This window comes from Phaseolus vulgaris, chromosome 10, assembly GCF_051622355.1.
Source record: "Phaseolus vulgaris cultivar YP4 chromosome 10, ASM5162235v1, whole genome shotgun sequence".
Classification (NCBI taxonomy): Eukaryota; Viridiplantae; Streptophyta; class Magnoliopsida; order Fabales; family Fabaceae; genus Phaseolus; species Phaseolus vulgaris.
The window spans coordinates 5,885,053-5,904,739 of NC_143507.1; the positions used below are offsets into that span (position 1 = coordinate 5,885,053).

Below are 19,687 nucleotides of genomic sequence, written 5' to 3' on the forward strand. Positions count from 1 at the left end.
GCTTACAAGGAGGGTAATTTCTCCTTTTGTTGTTATTGTGTGCAACAACTTCTCCATTTTCTTGCTGGTTCTGCTTGATCTGACTACCTTTGTTTCTCCAACCACCTTTATGGTTGGCTGTTAAGGCTCCTTCTATTGCTCCATCTTGTCTCATAGCTCTTCTTTGTTCTTGTGCTTGTAAAGCATTTCATAGCTCTGCAAGAGAAATTTTTGATAGGTCCTTTGTGTTCTCTATGGTTGTTATGGTGGCTTCAAACCTCTCTGGAATCGTTACAAGCAGTTTTTCCACAATTCTTCAATCTTTTAAGACAGATCCAAGCAATCTCACTTTGTTGGCAATGCTTAGAAGTCAGTCAAAATACTCTTTTACGGTTTCTGACTCCTCCATTCTCTGCAGTTCAAACTCCCTGATTAGATTCAGCACTTGCATTCCACAAATCCTCTCATCACCTTCATATTCGGCCTTGAGGTAATCCCAGATTTCTTTTGCTGACTTCAATGACATTATCCTTGTGAATACCATAGGAGATACAACTGCAAATAGACATGTTTTTGCCTTTGTACTTTTCATCTTTTGTTCCTTCTGTGATTTCATTTGTGCCACAGTAGGGTTTTCTGGAAGAGACTGAATTTCCTCTTCTGCAGCTTCCCATAAATCCAATGCTTCTAGGTAGGTCTCCATACGAACAACCCACATTTGATAATTGTCTCCATTAAAGACAGGTGGTGCCATTGCTGAAAAATTGAAACCTCCTTCCATTGATGCAATCTACTAACCTCACTGATCCCTCAAGAAGATAACTCTGATACCAATTGTAGGTTTTTGAGAATAATTCAGAGGAAGATATTTTATTATCTTTGTGAACAATTACATTTATAGTAACTGCAGTAACAAACTCTTAACTAATTTTATGAGCAGTTACCTAGAAATATTAAATCAACAATTAAAACAGAATAACAAACAGTTAAAAAAACAGATTTTTCAACAGAATCCCCCATCTTATTTTCATTCGTTTTGCACGGATATGGAGGATAATAATTGGGATTATATTGCGCCATTGCTTAGCACGCTTGCAAATCTTTGAAGTGTTTTGGTGCAATGTAACTCTGAGTTTCAACTATCTAACCTCTACAAAAACTTGTGAAATTTCGCCCTAATATCTGAAATTTTATTCTGGGTTCATATTGCGCTGAAAAAATTCACACAACTACTTTCATATGTTGTTTGCACCCAGGTAAGGAGGCACGTCCATAAACAAATCACAAAAAGAAGATACGGGGGAGAAAAGCCAGGACGTTTTGTTTTCCGAAAACCAGTTTTGTTCACTCTCGGTCTGGGACTTAGTACGCCTTATTCCTTAGGTATTTTGTTTTGAAATTTTTACCAGATGTTCGTCACTGTATCTACTGAGTTTTGGCTGAGATTTGAGCCCCAGTTTCGTTTCACGAGACTGTCAATAAATTATTTTTGATCACTGCCATGGCTAAGAGGATGGTTCGGTTGTGTGTGAAACTGTTTGATTTTTTCACGGGTGAATACTCATCCGTTTGACCTGGAATTTGTTGCATTTTGTCCCAAATTCAGTGGAGATTCTTACGTGAAGTTTCAGAAAAAACTAATTCCGAGAATTTTTCAGAAATTTCGTGCAAACCAAGGCTATCCTCTACCAAAACCTGTGAAATTTCGCCCAAGTATTTGAAATTTTATTGTGGGTCCGTATTGCGCTGAAAAAATTCACACAAGTACTTTCAAATGTTGTTTGCACCCAGGCAAGGAGGCACATCCATAAAGAATTCACAAAAGGAATATACGGGGGAGAAAAGCAAGGACGTTTTGTTTTAGGAAAACCAGTTTTGTTCACTCTCGGTTTAGGACTTACTACGCCTTATTTTTTGAGTATTTTGGTCTGAAATTTTTACCAGACGTTCATCACTGTGTCTACAGAGTTTTGGCTGAGATTTGAGCGCCAGATTCGTTCCACGAGACTATCAATAAACTTTTTATTCATCAGTGCCAGAGCTGAGAGGAAGGTTCGTGTGTGTGTGAAACTGTTTGATTTTTTTCGTGGGTGAATACTCATCCGTGTGACCTGAAATTTGTCGCATTTTGTCCCAAATTCATCGGAGATTCTTACGTGGAATTTGAGGAGAAAACTATTTCAAGACAATTTTTCAGAAATTTCGTGCAAACCAAGGTTATGCTCTACCAAAACTTGTGAAATTTTGCCCAAGTATCTGAAATTTTATGGTGGGTCCGTATTGCGCTGAAAAAATTCACACAAGTAATTTCAAATGTTGTTTGCACCCAGGCAAGGAGGCACGTCCATAAAGAATTCACAAAAGGAATATATGGGGGAGAAAAGCAAGGCCGTTTTGTTTTCGGAAAACCAGTTTTGTTCACTCTCGGTTTGGGACTTACTACGCCTTATTCCTTGAGTATTTTGGTTTGAAATTTTTACCAGACGTTCGTCACTGTGTCTACTGAGTTTTGGCTGAGATTTGAGCCCCAGATTCGTCCCACGAGACTATCAATAAACTTTTTATTCATCAGTGCCAGAGCTGAGAGGAAGGTTCCTTTGTGTCTGAAACTGTTTGATTTTTTTCGTTGGTGAATACTCATCCGTTTGACCTAGAATTTGTTGCATTTGATCCCAAATTCAGTGGAGATTCTTACATGAAATTTCAGAAAAAACTATTTTCGGAGAATTTTTCATAAATTTTGTGTAAACCAATGTTATACTCTACCAAAACTTGTGAAATTTCTTCCTAGTATCTGAAATTTTATTCTGGGTCCGTACTGCGCTGAAAAAATTCACACAAGTACTTTCAAATGTTGTTTGCACCCAGGCAAGGAGGCACGTCCATAAAGAAATCACAAAAAGAATATACGGGGGAGAAAAGCTAGGATGTTTTTGTTTTCGGAAAATCAATTTTGTTCACTCTCGGCCTGGGACTTACTACGCCTTACTCCTTGGGAATTTTGGTCTGAAATTTTTACTAGACGTTCTTCACTGTGTCTACTGAATTTTGGCTGAGATTTGAGCCCCAGATTCGTCCCACGAGACTATCAATAAATTTTTTATTCATCAGTGTCAGAGCCTAGAGGAAGTTTCGTGTGTGTGAAACTGTTTGATTTTTATCGTGGGTGAATAATCATCCGTGTGACCTTAAATTTGTCGCATTTTGTCCCAAATGCATCGGAGATTCTTACGTGGAATTTCAGGAAAAAACTATTTCGAGAGAATTTTTCAGAAATTTTGTGCAAACCAAGGCTATCCTCTACCAAAACTTGTGAAATTTCGCCAAAGTATCTGAAATTTTATTCTGGGTCCGTATTGTGCTGAAAACATTCACACAAGTACTTTCAAATGTTCTTTGCACCCAGGCAAGGAGGCACGTCCATAAAGAAATCACAAAAAGAATATACGGGGGAGAAAAGCCAGGACGTTTTGTTTTCGGAAAACCAGTTTTGTCACTCTTTGTTTGGGACTTACTACGCCTTATCCCTTGGGTATTTTGGTTTGAAATTTTTACCAGACGTTCGTCACTGTGTCTACTGAGTTTTGGCTGAGATTTGAGCCCCAGATTCGTTTCACGAGACTGTCAATAAATTGTTTTTGATCACTGCCATGGCTAAGAGGAAGGTTCGTTTGTGTGTGAAACTGTTTGATTTTTTTCATGGGTGAATGCTCATCCTTCTGCTGTTGCTGTTTTAATTCTGATGTAATCAAAACAATATCTTGTTTTATCTCTTATCTTTGTCTATTTGTGAAGACAAATAGGGGGAGATATATGCTGTGTTTCTAGTTTGTTTTAAGTTTCTGTTTTTCAGTTGATAAAACAGTTTGGAATATGTAATATATCTCTGATATTAGATGTTTTAAGCTTTAAACTGTTTATCTGTATGCTAACAAAATATCAGAAGTTCAATGTATTGCTCAAAGTTCTATTGCAGGAACTGCTTCATTTAATCAGGTACAACACAAGCATCAGGGATTTGTCTTCATCAAATAGGGGGAGATTGTTGAACCAAGTGGTGTTCAATGTTTTGAAGAATCCAAATCCTTTGAAGGATGTTGAAGCATCTGCTTTGCTTGATGTTGCTGTGCTGGTTTAAGCTTTGTTCTGGGGTAGTTTATATGTTGTAATCAACCCTTCGATTAAATCTCAAGCAATTAGCATCTCAATCTTTATGAAAATAAAATGTTTTTCAAACTAAGTTGAAACAACCAATTGTTTTGTCGAAACAACCGATTGTTTATACTTAGGTGTTTTGAGAAAGATTGAAAACTGTTTTTGAATGGTTGAAACTGTTAAGTACCAAAACAACCGATTGATTCGAGGAAGCAACCGATTGTTTGTTTTGGAATCATAATAGAAAAACTGTTTTGTGTTTGATTGAGCTTTAAATGCTTTAACTGTATATGCTCTAGTCATTAAATGCTTTGACCAATCTTTTAATGCAATTTAAGAGTTTGTTAAGATTTGATAACAAACTACATCTTTGAATATATTAAGAAAAACATATTTGAGAATTAAGAATCTTTGACAAAGTTTTTCTAAAGAGTTTTTCAAAGAGTTGAGATTGCTAAGAGTTTGTGATTGATCAAGGTGCTGGAATAGGATTCTACTTGTATTGATTTCAGATATTCATTTGTAACAAGTGTAATCTTTGTACTCTGTTTAACAATTTGTTTTTGTGCTTGCTGAGATTGGCTATGTGTTCTTGAGGTGTTCAAGATCAGCAATCTTAGTGTTGGCCAAGGAGAGTGTGTTTCTTGAGGTGTTCAAGGTCATTCTCTTGGTTGATTGTGTAAGTGATCAAGGTGTGGTTGCTTAGTGGATATCCTCAGGATTTCTGGAAGACTGGATGTAGCTCTGGTTTGGAGTGAACCAGTATAAACAACTGTGTACAATCTCTCTATCCCTAACTCTTTAAATTCAGTTTATTTGTTGTTTGCTGGTATAAACAGCCGATTGTTTCTACGAAACAACCAATTGTTTTTCTGGTACTACAACTTTTGCTTGCTGTTTTGGCTAACTGAATTGCTGAATCAATTGGTTTCTAAGATAAATTCATTCTAGTGTTTGAAGATTTTGCGAAAACCCTTTTAAACTATTCACCCCCCTCTAGTTTAAAGCCATCTTTTCTAACAACTATTTCGAGACAATTTTTCAAAAATTTTGTGCAAACCAAGGCTATCCTGATGAGAATCAAATAAAGGAGGCTTTTATTATTGAAGGAAGAGGTCATTCACCTACACATTTGAAGTTCTTCCTTCTAGTCTTCTCAAAATTAAAAGAAGATATAAAATAAAGAGAGGATCAAGCCTAAAGCCAAAGAAGTCTACAGGCTTTCAAGAATAGGCTTCATTTAAATATCTCTCTTTATAGTTTCTTTTGTATAAAATTGTAGATAATATAGAAAAGTGTTTAGGAAGGTGCTTATAGGAAAACCATAGATACCTCTTTTGTAAAGCATCTTTAGGCTTTAGTTTAGAATTTTCTAGAAGGTGACTCTTCATAAGTCACTATAGGCGTTAGCTTAGGAGACTTTTGGGTAGCTTGTGGTACAAGCTTTGTAAGCTTCATGACCAGCCCTTGCTCCTATAAAAGGAGGGCTTAGGTCCTTCATAATGCAAATTTGGAATTTGTAGTATCAAAACTCTCCCAAATTGGTGATTGAGTGTAGTGAGAACTTGTCTTCTCCTCTTCCTAGTCTCATCTTGAGTGCCTTGGTTCTCTCAAGTGGCGGCATTGCACACTTATCTTGGAGCATTCACACTTCAAGTGGTGTGTTCATCAACCAAGAACTACAACCACATAAGTCCTCTTTCTTCTCCATCTTCTCATTCCATTTCCGTGCCTATTTGAATTCCTAAACATGTCTTAGGTTCCTTTCTTGCTTTCTATTCGGTGTTCTTGCTTATTTTCATGTTTCAATCGGTTCATCTTCTTTCTCCTTGGATTTGTTCTGTCCATTTCAGTTTTGAAGCATTTTAATCGGTTCATTTCATTTGTTATGCAATTTAATCGGTTCATTTGCATTTCTACATCTTTTAATCGGTTCAATTGACAAGAAATGGAACTTCCATGTGAGTTTGGGTTTTGGTACTAGTTTTGGTGAGTTCTTCATTATAGAACATTGATCCAATTCTATTAAAAGTTCCTATTCAATCTCCAACTCAAGTTGATTCCATAGAATGTCAAAGAATCATCTCTTCTTTGCTATTGGATTCATATCATATCCTCTACCAAAACTTGTGAAATTTTGCCCTAGTATATGAAATTTTATTCTGGGTCCGTATTGCGTTGAAAAAATTCACACATGTACTTTCAGATGTTGTTTGCACCCAGGTAAGGAGGAACGTCCATAAACAAATCACCAAAAGAATATAAAGGGGAGAAAAGCCAGGACGATTTGTTTCCGGAAAACTAGTTTTCTTCACTCTCGGTCTGGACTTACTACGCCTTACTCCTAGGGTATTTTGTGATGCAAATTTTACCAGACGTTCGTCACTTTGTCTACTGAGTTTTGGCTGAGATTTGAGCCCCATATTCGTCCCACGAGACTGTCAATAAATTTTTTATTCATCACTGTCAGAGCTGAGAGTGAGGTTCGTTTGTGTGTGAAACTGTTTGATTTCTTTCATGGGTGAATACTCATCCGTTTGACCTGAAATTTGTCGCGTTTAGTCCCAAATTCAGTGGACATTCTTACATGGAATTTCAGGAAAAAACTATTTCAGGAGAATTTTTCAGAAATTTTGTGCAAACCCAGGCTATCCTCTTCCAAAACTTTTGAAATTTCACCCTAGTATCTGAAATTTTATTCTAGGTCCGTATTGCGCTGAAAAAATTCACACAAGTACTTTCAAATATTGTTTGCACCCTGGCAAGGGGGCACATCCATAAACAAATCACAAAAATAATATATACGGGGGAGAAAAGGCAGGACGTTTTGTTTTCGGAAAACCAGTTTTGTTCACTCTCGTTCTAGGACTTACTACGCCTTACTCCTTGAGTATTTTTGGTCTGAAATGTTTACCAGACGTTCGTCACTGTGTCTACTGTGTTTTGGCTGAGATTTGAGCCCCAGATTCGTCCCACGAGAGTGTCAATAAACATTTTATTCATCACTGCCAGGGCCAAGAGGAAGGTTCGTTTGTGTGTGAAACTGTTTGATTTTTTTCGTGGGAGAATACTCATCTGTTTGACCTGAAATTTGTCGTGTTTTGTCCCAAATTCAGTGGAGATTCTTACGTGGAATTTCAGAAAAAGTCTATTTTAGGAGAATTTTTCAGAAATTTTGTGCAAACCCAGGTTATCCTCTTCCAGAACTTTTGAAATTTCGCCCTAGTATCTGAAATTTTATTTTAGGTCCGTATTGCGCTGAAAAAATTCACACAAGTACTTTCATATGTTGTTTGCACCCAGATAAGCAGGCTTGTCCATAAACAAATCACAAAAAGAAGATACGGGGGAGAAACGACAGGACGATTTGTTTTCGGAAAACCAGTTTCGTTCACTCTCGGTTTTGGACTTACTACGCCTTACTCCTTGGGTATTTTGGTCTGAAATTTTTATCAGACCTTCGTCACTGTTTCTACTGAGATTTCAGCCCTAGATTCGTCCCAAGAGACTGTCAATAAATTTTTATTCATCACTGTCAGGGCTGAGAGGAAGGTTCGTTTGTGTGCAAAACTGTTTGATTTTTTTCATGGGTGAATACTCATCCGTTTGATCTGAAATTTGTTGCATTTTGTCCCAAATTCTGTGGAGATTCTTACGTGAGATTTCAGAAAAAATTATTTCCGGAGAATTTTTCAAAAATTTTGTGTAAACCAAGGCTTTATACTCTACCAAAACTTGTGAAATTTCGCCCCAGTATCTGAAATTTTATTTTGGGTCCGTATTGCGCTGAAAAAATTCACACAAGTACTTTCATATGTTGTTTGCACCCAGGTAAGGAGGAACGTCCATAAACAAATCACCAAAAGAATATAAAGGGGAGAAAAGTCAGGACGATTTGTTTTCGGAAAACCAGTTTTGTTCACTCTCGGTCAGGGACTTACTACGCCTTACTCCTAGAGTATTTTGTGATGAAAATTTTACCAGACGTTCGTCACTGTGTCTACTGCGTTTTGGATGAGATTTGAGCCCCAGATTCGTCACATGAAACTGTCAATAAATTTTTTATTCATCACTGTTAGGGCTGAGAGGAAGGTTCGTTTGTGTGTGAAACTTTTTGATTTTTATTAGGGATGGCAAAGCGGGGCGGGCCGTGCGGGCCGGCCCGCGGCCCGCAGGTAAAAAACGCGGTGCGGGTTAACCTTTTCAACCCGCTAACCCGCATTAGCACGCCCCGCATTAGCTCGCAACCCGTGCGGGCTGGCCTGCAAACCCGCAAGAAAAAAAAATTGGCACTTAGTAGCAGCAGGGCAACGTAATTAGGTTTTCACAAAATTTCAAAGAAAGAAACACAACACAATCGCGCTCACATCTCACAGGGGCTCAGTTGCTGCTCCCAAACGGTCCACACACAAACGCTTTCGGCAACACCGCTGCGACTCCGCTTGCTCACGCCGCTACTGCTCCATTGCGTCGCCTCTGATCACTTCCGCACTGCACCATTGCTGCAGCTACTGCCGCCACTCCTTCTCCACCACACAAGGCAAGTTTTTTTCTACAAATTAATTGGAGATTTATGTTTATGTTGTTTGAAATTTTGATATAAATTGGGGATTTATGTTTATTTGATTTGAAATTTTGATATAAATTGGGGATTTATGTTTATTTGATTTGAAGTTTTGATAGAAATTGGGGATTTATGTTTATTTGATTTGAAGTTTTGATATAAATTGGGAATTTGTGTTTATTTGTTTTGAATTTTTTTATGTAAATTGGGGATTTGTGTTTATTTTGTTTGAAATTTTGATATAAATTGGGGATTTGTGTTTATTTGTTTTGAATTTTTTATGTAAATTGGGGATTTGTGTTTATTTTTTTTGAAATTTTGATATAAATTGGGTATTTGGGTTTATCTGCATATAAATTAGGGATTCTATATTTTCCAACAGGATCTTAATTTGCAAATTGATTGTAATGGATGAAGAATGTAACATGCCTCTTTGTGACTTTGAAGATGATAATACTGAGAAACAATCTGAAACTGTTGAACCTGAAAAAAAGAAAAGGGATAAGACTAGCACATCTGATTGTTGGAGGTATTTTACTAGGATTAAGGAGGGAAAGGATGGAAAAGAAAGGGCAAAGTGCAATAGCTGCAACAAAATATATATAACTTGCGGAAGAAAATATGGGACTTCTCATTTAAATCGTCATATTATGAAATGTGTTAAAAGAAAATCTGAAGATGTGGGTCAAATGATTTTGGATATGCAGGGAAAGTTGAAGGCAAAAAAAATAGATCAAGTTGTACATCGGGAATTGTTGTCTAATCTAGTTATTAGCCACAATTTGCCTTACAAATTTGTTGAGTATCCCGAACTTAGGACTTGGATAAACTACTTGTGTCCTGATGCAATTATGATTTCTAGAAACACTGTTAAGGCTGATATTGGGAGAATGTATATGAAAGAAAAAATAATGCTTAAGGAATTGATTGCTTCCATTCCTAGTAGGATATGCTTAACTTCTGATTTATAGACATCTATTAATACTGAGGGTTTCATATCATTGACTGCACATTTTGTTGACCTGAATTGGAAGTTAAATACCAAGCTACTAAACTTTTGTCATATGCCTCCCCCTCACATAGGTTTTGAGTTGTCTAAGAAAATTAATGAATTTTTACAAGATTGGGGACTAGAGAAAAAGATTTTTTCTCTGACTTTGGATAATGCTTCTGCTAATGATGTTCTCCAAAATACTTTAAAAAGGCAACTTATTTTTCAAAATGGTTTGATATGTGGTGGTGAATTCTTTCATGTTCGTTGTTGTGCACACATATTGAATTTAATTGTTCAAGAAGGATTAAAGGTGCTTGGTGATGCTTTGGACCAAATTAGAAATAGCATCAAGTATGTGAGGGGTTCGGAAAGTAGAATGGTGAAATTTAAACAATGCCTTGAAAGGTTTAGTGATATTGATGCATCATCTGGGTTGTGTCTTGATGTCCCTACAAGATGGAACTCCACATATTTGATGATTAATAGTGCTCTTAAATATCAACGTGTTTTTGGAAGCTTGCATTTGGTTGATGAATCTTATAAATATTGCCCTACAGAGGAAGAGTGGGAGAGAGCTAGAAAAATTTGTGAGTTCTTGTTACCCTTTTATGAAATCACTAACTTGATTTGTGCTACAAGTTATCCTACTTCCAACTTGTATTTTTTACAAGTTCGGAGAATTCAGCGTTTATTGATGGAAAATGTGAAGGATGAAGATGTACTAATTAAGAACATGGCTAAATTGATGATAGTAAAGTTTGAGAAATATTGGGATGAATAAAGCGTTGTACTTGCATTTGGTGCAATTTTAGACCCAAGGATGAAGTTAGAAACATTGGGATTTTGCTTTGAAAAAATTGAATCACTTACTTGGGAACTAAAATTGAAAAAGATCAAGGAAAAATTATACAAACTTTTTGCTGAATATTCTACCAAAGGTTTCACAACATCATCAAGTGTTCAAAAGCAAAGGCAAGGACAATCTTCATTCTCATCATCTATGTCTAAACCAAGTCTTTTTGATGTAAGTTATTTACTTTAATAATACTTATTAATGCACTTTAATTCATTTTTAATTTTTTTACAGCAATCCATTATACTGACTTATTACATCATTATAGGAATTAAAAATGCGCAAGCTTCAAGTAGCTAATAAAGCTGGAAGGTCACAACTTGACACTTATTTGGATGAACCAACTTTGGATTTTGACTATTCAGAGGAGATGGATGGGTTAGATTGGTGGAAAAATAATAGTCAACGTTTTTCTGATCTTGCTTTAATGGCTAGAGATTTGTTGAGCATCCCTATAACCACAGTTGCATCAGAATCTGCATTTAGCATTGGTTCTCGAATTCTTAACAAGTATAGGAATCGACTTTTGCCTGAAAACTTGGAAGCAATCATTTGTACTTCTAGTTGGAAGCATGGATTTTCTGAAGGTAATTCGATTATTTTATTTTATTTTATTTTTATTGTTTTTTTTTATCAGCAATAAGGATTGAATAACAGGAACCACTTAAGGGGTGGTTCAACCCTATACATACCTATATAATATGAATCAAATCTCAGGTCTCCCAAACCAATAAGATGAGAGAGACAAAAAAATCTACCACTAAAAACCCGTTCAAACCCGTACAAACCCGTACAATCCCGTACAAACTCAAAACAAACCCAATACAAACTCACTGCAACCATAACAAGGGCCAAAAAGAACAACAACCCTTATCCACCAACCCAATAGCCCACAAAAACCAACAACCATCGAAATAGAGATACCTATCACCCTAAACTGGGTCATGCCAATTAAATCGATTTCAAACACGATAAAGGAACAAGACACCAGTCAGAAAAGGAGAAGCAAACAGAGGGTATTTTAGAAGTTACCCATGACCAAACCTTCAATTGAGCCAAAAGTTATCTTATTTTTATGAAAAATTAATTAATTAATTGTCATTGTTTTAATATATGCAGATGACGGGGAAGATTATAATTATGAAAAAATGGATGAAAGTTCTTCTAAGGTGGCATCCAATGTTATTGAGATGGAAGAATGTCAATAATGTTTATGTTTAATGTTTTTGAATTAATGTTTATGTTTAATGTTTTGGAATTAGGTATTTTTAATGTTTTGGAAGTGGAAGAATAGTGATATTTGATATTTATTTTAATGTTTAATGTTTTGACGTTTGACTATATTTGAAAAGGAAGGAAAAAAAATTAGGTTTGATAATAATAAATATATAGGTTTAATTTGACAATTTTTTAAGAACAAAATGTAAAAAAAAAAGAACGCGGGCTGGCCAGCAAACCCGCGGGCTGGCCAGCAAACCCGCGGGCCTGCTCTTATGCGGGGCGGGTCGGGAATTCTAGCCCGCAATAACTTTGCAGGGCGGGAAACCCGTCCCGCATTTTTGTGGGCCAAGCGCGGGGCGGGCCAATGCGGGGCGGGCTGGCCCGCTTTGCCATCCCTAATTTTTATCATGGGTGAATACTCATTCGTCGCACGAGACTGTCAATAAATTTCTTATTCATCAATGCCAAGGCTGAGTATATGGTTCGTTTGTGTGTGAAACTGTTTCATTTTTTTCGTGGGTGAATACTCATCCGTGTGACCTGAAATTTGTCGTGTTTTGCCCCAAATTCATCGGAGATTCTTACGTGGAATTTCAGGAAAAAACTATTTCGGGATAATTTTTCAGAAATTTTGTGCAAACCAAGGCTATCCTCTACCAAAACTTGTGAAATTTCGCCCAATATCTGAAATTTTATTGTAGGTCCATATTGCGCTGAAAAAATTCACACAAGTACTTTCAAATATTGTTTGCACCCTGGCAAGGGGGCACATCCATAAACAAATCACAAAAATAATATATACGGGGGAGAAAAGGCAGGACGTTTTGTTTTCAGAAAACCAATTTTGTTCACTCTCGGTTTGGGACTTACTACGCCTTACTCCTTGGCTATTTTTGTTTGAAATTTTTACCAGACGTTTGTCACTGTGTTTACTGAGTTTTGGCTGAGATTTGACCCCCAGATTCGTTCCACGAGACTGTTAATAAATTTTTATTCATCACTGTCAAGGCTGAGAGGAAGGTTCGTTTGAGTGTGAAACTGTGTTGATTTTTTTTATGGGTGAATACTCATCCGTTTGACTTGAAATTTGTAGCATTTTGTCCGAAATTCAGTGGAGATTCTTACGTGAAATTTCAGAAAAAAGTATTTCCGGAGAATTTTTCAGAAATTTTGTGTAAAACAAGGTTATACTCTACCAAAACTTGTGAAATTTCTCCCTAGTATCTGAAATTTTATTTTCGGTCCGTATTGCGCTGAAAAAATTCACACAAGTATTTTCATACGTTCGTCACTATGTCTTCTGAGTTTTGGCTGAGATTTGAGCCTCAGATTCGTCCCATGAGACTGTCAATAAATTTTTTATTCATCAGTGCCAGAGCCTAGAGGAAGGTTCGTGTGTCTGTGAAACTGTTTGATTTTTATCGTGGGTGAATACTCATCTGTGTGACCTTAAATTTGTCGCGTTTTGTCCCAAATTCATCGGAGATTCTTACGTGGAATTTTAGGAAAAAACTATTTCGGGAGAATTTTTCTGAAATTTTAAAATTTCGCCCTAGGATCTGAAAATTTATTCTAGGTCCGTATTGCGCTGAAAAAATTCATACAAGTACTTTCATATGTTGTTTGCACCCAGATAAGCAGGCACGTCCATAAATAAATCACAAAAAGAAGATACGGGGGAGAAACGCCAGGACGATTTGTTTTCGGAAAACAAGTTTTGATCACTCTCGGATTTGGACTTACTACGCCTTACTCCTTGGGTATTTTGGTCTGAAATTTTTACCAGACGTTCGTCACTATATCTACTGGGTTTTGGCTGAGATTTCAGCCCCAGATTCGTCCCAAGAGACAGTCAATAAATTTTTTATTCATCATTGCCAGGGCTGAGAGTAAGGTTCGTTTGTGTGTGAAACTGTGTCATATTTTTCGTGGGTGAATACTCATCCGTTAGACCTGAAATTTGTCGCGTTTTGTCTCAAATTCAGGGGAGATTCTTATGTGGAATTTAAGGAAAAAACTATTTCGGAATAATTTTTCATAAATTTTGTGCTAACAAAGACTATCCTTTACAAAACTTGTGAAATTTCGCCCTAGTATCTGAAATTTTATTATAGGTCCCTATTGCGCTGAAAAAATTCGCACAAGTACTTTTATATGTTGTTTGCACCTACGTAAGCATGCACGTCTATAAACAAATCACAAAAAGAAGATACGGGGGAGAAAAGCCAGGACGTTTTGTTTTCGGAAAACCAGTTTTGTTCACTCTCGGTCTGGGACTTACTACGCCTTACTCCTTGGGAATTTTAGTCTGAAATTTTTACCAGACGTTCGTCACTGTGTCTACTGAGTTTTTGCTAAAATTTGAGCCCCAGATTCGTCCCACGAACCTGTCAATAAATTTTTTATTCATCACTGTCAGCGTTGAGAGGAAGGTTCGTTTGTGTGTGAAACTGTTTGATCTTTTTCGTGGGTGAATACTCATCCGTTTGGCCTGAAATTTGTCACATAGTGTTCCAAATTCAGCGGAGAATCTTATGTGGAATTTCAGGAAAAAACTATTTCAGGAGAATTTTTCAGAAATTTTGTGCAAACCAAGGCTATCATCCTCTACCAAAACTTGTGAAATTTCGCCATAGTATCTGAAATTTTATTCTGGGTCCGAATTGCGATGAAAAAATTGACACAAGTACTTTCATATGTTGTTTGGACCCAGGCAAGGAGGCATGTGCATAAAGAAATCACAAAAAGAATATACGGGGGAGAAAATCCATGACGTTTTGTTTTCGGGAAACCAGTTTTGTTCACTCTCGGTATAGGACTACTAGGCCTTACACCTTGGGTATTTTGGTCACAAATTTTTACCAGACTTTTGTCACTGTGTCTACTGAGTTTTTGCTTAGAATTGAACCCCAGATTCGTCCCACGAGACTGTCAATAAATTTTTTATTCATAACTGCCAGAGCTGAGAGGAAGGTTCGTTTGTGTGTGAAATTGTTTGATTTTTTACGTGGGTGAATATTCATCCGTTTGACCTGAAATTTGTCGCGTTTTGTCCCAAATTATGTGGAGATTCTTACGTGGAATTTAAGGAAAAAACTCTTACGGGAGATTTTTTTCATAAATTTTGTGCAAACCAAGTCTATCCTCTACCAAAACTTCTTAAATTTCTCCCTAGTATTTGAAATTTTATTCTAGGTCCGTAATCCGCAGAAAAAATTCACACAAGTACTTTCATATGTTGTTTGCACCCAGGTAAGGAGGCACGTCAAAAAACAAATCACAAAAAGAAGATAATGGGAGAAAAGCCAGGACGTTTTGTTTTTGGAAAACTAGTTTTGTTCACTCTCGGTCTCAGACTTACTACGCCTTACTCCTTGGGTATTTTAGTGTGAAATTTTGACGAGATGTTCGTCACTGTATCTACTGAGTTTTGGCTGAGATTTGAGCCTTAGATTCATCCTACGAGACTGTCAATAAAATATTTATTCATCCCAGTCAGGGCTGAGAAGAAGGTTCGTTTGTGTGTGAAACTGTTTGATTTTTTTCGTGGGTGAATACTCATCCGTTTGACCTGAAATTTGTCGCCTTTTGTCCCAAATTCAGTGGATATTCTTATGTGGAATTTCAGGAAAAAAATATTTCGGGAGAATTTTTCATAAATTTTGTGCAAACCTCTACATATAAACTTGTGAAATTACGCCCTAGTATCTGAAATTTTATTTTGGGTCCGTATTGCGCTGAAAAAATACACACAAGTACTTTCATATGTTGTTTTCACCCAGGCAAGGAGGCACGTCCATAAAGAAATCACAAAAAGAATATACGGGGGAGAATAGCCAGGACGTTTTGTTTTCGGGAAACTAGTTTTTTTCACTCTCGGTCTGGGACTTATTATGCCTTACACCTTCAGTATTTTGGTCATAAATTTTTACCAGACGTTCGTCAATGTGTCTACTGAGTTTTGGCTGAGATTTGAGCCCCAGATTTTTCTCACGAGACTGTTAATAAATTTTTTATTCATCACTGCCAGGGCTGAGAGGAATGTTCGTTTGTGTGTCAAATTGTTTGGCTTTTTTCGTGGGTGAATATTCATCCGTTTGACCTTAAATTTGTCGCGTTTTGTCCCAAATTTAGTGGAGATTCTTACGTGGAATTTCAGGAAAAAAGTATTTCGCGAGAAGTTTTCAGAATTTTTGTGCAATTTCGCCCTAGTATATGAAATTTTATTCTAGGTCCGTATTGCACTGAAAAAATTTACACAAGTACTTTCATATGTTGTTTGCACCCAGGTAAGGAGGCACGTCCAAAAAAAAATCACGAAAAGAAGATACTGGGGTGAAAAGCCAGGATGTTTTTGTTTAGGAAAACCAGTTTTGTTCACTCTCGGTCTCGGACATACTACGCCTTACTCCTTGGGTATTTTGGTTTGAAATTTTTACGAGATGTTCGTCACTGTGTTTACTGAGTTTTGGCTGAGATTTGAGCACCAGATTCATCCAACGGGACTTACAATAAATATTTTATTCATCACTGTCAGGGCTGAGAGGAAGGTTTGTTTGTATGTGAAACTATTTGATTTTTTTCTTGGGTGAATACTCATCCGTTTGACCTGAAATTTGTCGCCTTTTGTCCCAAATTCAGTGGAGATTCTTACGTGGAATTTCAGGAAAAAACTAATTTGGGAGAATTTCTTAGAAATTTTGTGCAAACCTCTACCAAAACTTGTGAGATTTCGCCGTAGTATCTGAAATTTTATTCTGGGTCCGTATTGCGCTGAAAAAATTCACAAAAGTACTTTCATATGTTGTTTGCACCCAGGATAGGGGGCACGTCCATAAACAAATCACAAAAAGAATATACGGGAGAGAAAAGCCAGGACGTTTTGTTTTCGGGAAACCAGTTTTGTTCACTCTCGGTCTGGGACTACTACGCCTTACACATTGGGTATTTTGGTCAGAAATTTTTACCAGACGTTCTTCATTGTGTCTACTGAGTTTTGGCTGAGATTTGAGCCCCAGATTCGTCCCCCGAGACTGTCAATAAAATTTTTATTCATCACTGGTAGGGCTGAGAGGAAGGTTCGTTTGTGTGTGAAACTGTTTGATTTTTTTCGTGGGTCTATACTCATTCGTTTGACCTGAAATTTGTCGCGTTTTGTCCCAAATTCAGTGGAGATTCTTCTGTGGAATTTCAGGAAAAAACTATTTCCAGAGTATTTTTCAGAAATTTTGTGCAAACCAAGGCTATCCTCTACCAAAACTTTTGAAATTTCGCCCTGGTATCTAAAATTTTATTCTGGGTCCGTATTGCGCTGAAAATATTCACACAAGTACTTTCATATGTTGTTTGCACCCAGGTAAGGAGGCACGTCCATAAACAAATCACAAAAAGAAGATAAAGGGGAGAAAAGCCAGGACGTTTTGTTTTCGGAAAACCAGTTTTGTTCACTCTCGGTCTGGGACTTACTACGCCATACTCCTTGGGTATTTTGGTCTGAAATTTTTACCAGACGTTCGTCACTGTGTCTTATGAGTTTTGGCTGAGATTTGAGCCCCATATTCGTCCCACGAGACTGTCAATAAATTTTTATTCATCACTGCCAGGACTAAGAGGAAGGATCGTTTGTGTGTGAAACTGTTTGATTTTTTCGTGGGTGAATTTTTTCTGGAAACTCTATGTTTTGTTTAAGTGATCTTTATTCTGCTGCTTTACTGCTGATGTTTTGGGGTTTTAGCTGCTACTTTGTTTAAGCAAAACATAAGTTTTGTTTTACTGCTCTAACCTCTCCCATATATGTTGTACTTTGCTTAAACTTTGCTTTGCAGGAACTGCTTCAGATTCAATCAAGTCCAACACAAGCAACCAGGGATTTGTCTTCATCAATTAGGGGGAGATTGTTGAATCAAGTGTGTTCAAGCTTTGAAGAATCCAAATCGTAGTGTTTGATGTAAAGCTGGAGGTGCTCTTTGATGTTGTTGTGCTTTAGAATAGGATCTGGGGTAGATTATATTTGTAATCCACTCTTTGTTGAATATAAAGCTTAAGTGTTTTCAAATCTTTTAAGTTTAAAGTGTTTTTCAAACTAAGTGAAAAACAACTTGTTTAGTCGAAACAACCGATTGTTTTATACTTAGGTGTTTTTGAAATTGTTGAAAACTGTTTTGGATGGTTGACTTGCTGTCAAACCAAAACAACCGATTGATTCGCTATTTCAACTGATTGTTTGTTTGAAATCCTAACAAAAATAGTTTTGTTAGTTAAATGAGCTTTAATTGATTTTATAACTGAATACGCTCCTGCTTTAAATGTTTTAACCAAGATTTGAATACTATAAATAGTTCGTTAATGTTTTATAACAAACAAGAAGAAAGAAAAACAAATTTGAGTTTTTCAAAGAGCTTTTCAAAGATTTGAGTTTTCACTTTGAGCTTTGGTTATTCAAGAGAGAAGTGGAATATGATTACTCTATATTGATTTCAGTTGATTCTGTAACAGTGTAATTCGTTCTAAAGAGTTGTGTGCTCTTGAGGTTGTTAACATCAACATTCTTGGTGTGTGTGCTGAGCCAAAGGAAGTGTGTTTCTTGAGGGGATCAAGGTCACTTCTTTGGTGGTGTGTGTATGTAATCTGGATTTGATTACCTAGTGGATTCCCCAGTGGTTTCTAGGAAACTGGATGTAGCTCTTGGGTTAAGAGTGAACCAGTATAAACTGTTTGTGCATTTCTCTCTTCCTTAAACTCTTTAATTTCATTTTTTGTTATTTTTACTGGTATATACAACCGATTGTTTTTCTGGTGCTTTACTGGTTTGAGCTTTGTTCTTGGCAAACTGAGTTCCTAAATCTGGTTTCTTGCAAAGAATTTCATTCTATCTTAAAAAGTTTGCGTAAACCTCCTTTAAACCATTCCCCCCCCCCCCCCCCCCCCCCTTCTAGTTTAAAGCCATACATTCTAACACAAGGGAAGTGGAGTGAGTGAGGCCAACAAAAGATGTACCTGAATGTGCAACAAAAGTCGTGGAACTAGGGTTCTGATCCTCATACCATTTAAGAAATTCATTGAAAATAGCAGGTTGGCCTGAGGTATCAATTAAAGTATGGTCCATAGTAGAAGGTTGCACAGGGGCAGTTTGTGCAACCGCAACAGATTTAGGAGGACGACCATGTAAGGAATAACATCTGTCAATTTTGTGGCCAAGTTTGCCACAATGGTCACACTTGTGACGCCCTTTGCCCGGCTTGTGAGGGCGAGGACGATCATTATGCTGAGAGACTAAAGCAGAAGAATCATCAACATGAGACGTTATATCAGTGGTGTGTTTACCTGGCACACACAAAAGGGTAGAACAAGTGTAAGTAAAATTGGGCACAATAGGAGATCCCAAAATTTGATCACGAACATGATAATAATCATTAGGAAGGCCATGTAAACCCAATAACATGAAGAACTTGGATCTTTGTTCTAGTTCTTGAGAAGGAGTGGGAGCATGAGGTAATAACTCATTAAAATCATGAAGAAAAGCATGAAGTTTACCCAGATATTATGCCATTGTACCATCAAGACATTTGGAAGCAACAATTGTGAGAAGATTTTGACACACACCATAAAGACGTTGAGTATCATTGGTGTATAATAATTTTGCTTGTTCCCAAACTTCTGAACATGTCTCATAGGTACGAAATATTTGCTTTAAAGATGAGTGAATGGTAGATTTTATAACAGTGCATAATTGAGCATAAATTTTCAACCAACGGGAAACCTCATTTTCAGCAACAGTAGGATGGGAAAGATGATCAACATAACCTTGACTCTTAAGCCATAATTTAATATCTGATGCCAAAGTGTCATAATTGGTTCCATCCAATTTGTCAATGGAGAGATGAACATTGATGTAATTAGTATAAATAGATGGATTCGGCAT

The 19,687-nt window shown here is 36.9% G+C and overlaps 1 pseudogene; it reads right to left on the bottom strand.

Moving 5' to 3' along the window:
* Nucleotides 1–17,535: 17,535 nt before the first annotated feature.
* LOC150024170 (uncharacterized) lies at nucleotides 17,536–19,687 on the bottom strand (annotated as a pseudogene).